Consider the following 1,728-nt stretch of genomic DNA (forward strand, 5'->3'; position numbering starts at 1 on the left):
CGTCTTATACGCCCAGTCGCCTTATACACCGGAAAATACGGTATTTATTAAGTATGAAGTTGTAAAGTATTGTCCCCATATCAATACCACAATGTGATAGGATTAAATAGTATAGTAAAAAACTTTGTGAAGCTGAGCCTAGAAATATTCACTCAGAAGAGAAAATACCCTCAAACCCTCCCTGAGGAAAAATAGGTCTATTTTGATATGATTTGCTCAGACAGGAAAATCCTTGCAAATTTGCCAACTTCGAATTTCCACATAAATTTGCAGAAACAGAAAGTGTTTGACTCAAACCCACTGGATCAAACCCAAATCTCTCCATAAGTTCAAATGAAAGTTGTTTAAAGGTACTTACATTTGTGAAGTATTATTATGAAACCTTATACATTCCATAAAAAAAGCTTTAAATATTTTAATTGTGTATAAAAGAGAAGCAAATCTGTTTAATTTGCTGTGCAGAGTTATATTGGCTATCTAGAAATGTACCATTGAAGTAGTTTGTTGCCATACACGAGCCCCTTCAACAATCCTTCATCGTGACTTACATCCTTATTCCAAGGTTGTGAATGGTATAGGTGGTCATGTCAATGTGGCATATCAGGATACCTGTTGGAATCTATGATATAGCGATATATGGTGTTTTCAAAATACTTACTTGGGCTTGGGTGAAATACTATGTGATTGCTTCACATTCTATTGGTCCCATACAAGCAATTGTTTGACATCTTATATTGTATATGAATTGTACCAGGGTTTTTTTGCCTTCCTCTGGACCAACTATATCAAAAGGGTTTTATACCTGAGATATGATTACTTCCTAGTGGTTCAACTTGATGGACTTAAGTCTTTTTTTAACCCAACCTATATATATATATATATATATAAAAATATATATATAAATATATATATATATATATCACCCTAAGTTGCATGGTGAGACAGACAAAATGTTGATGTGTAGAGATTTTGATGACATTTGTTCGAACACTTACCTGGGTTCAGGTGATATCATTTCCTTTATATTCTAAAAATAAACCTGATGACAGAAGCTTGAACACATACTTGAATATGTGCGATATATTATTCAACTGATTTATAAATAATGTTGAGTCAATTACTAAATCATTATCCAAATGTCACACATATGAAAAAAAGCTTGCAATTATTGTAAATTTTAGATTTCAGCCCAATGTCAAAGTAAATATTGTTGAAGTTCCTATTATCTGGTGGTTATCAGTCATTGTTTTGTCTAATACGGACTTTGACTGATAATGTTTGCTAATGACCTTTGGACCGAAGGCCTAGACTTTGACCTTGTACACTTTGTGCCTGATTAAAGCTTTTCAAGACTGGTGAAGATAGACCAAAATAGAAGAACCTGGGTGATCCAACAAACTTGGAACCATTTTTTCTTGGTTGGCAAATGTCTTCAATCCTGGACCAGATTAATTCCAGGTTTGCTGGATCATCCAGGGTCTAATTAATATTTTTAATATTAATAAACAGGATTTATATAGCGCCAACATATTACGCAGAGCTGTACATTAAATAGGGAATGCAAATGACAGACTAATACAGACAGTGATACAGTGAGGACCCTGCCCTGTAGAGCTTACAATCTAGTAGGTGGGGGAATTTACACACAATAGGATGGGAGATATGTAGTGGTGGGAAGTAGTGAGGGTTTCAAAAGGTAGAAGAAGGCATATAGGCAAGTTTGAAAAA

The sequence above is a fragment of the Pyxicephalus adspersus genome, chromosome Z (genome assembly GCF_032062135.1).
Source record: "Pyxicephalus adspersus chromosome Z, UCB_Pads_2.0, whole genome shotgun sequence".
NCBI classification, from domain to species: Eukaryota; Metazoa; Chordata; class Amphibia; order Anura; family Pyxicephalidae; genus Pyxicephalus; species Pyxicephalus adspersus.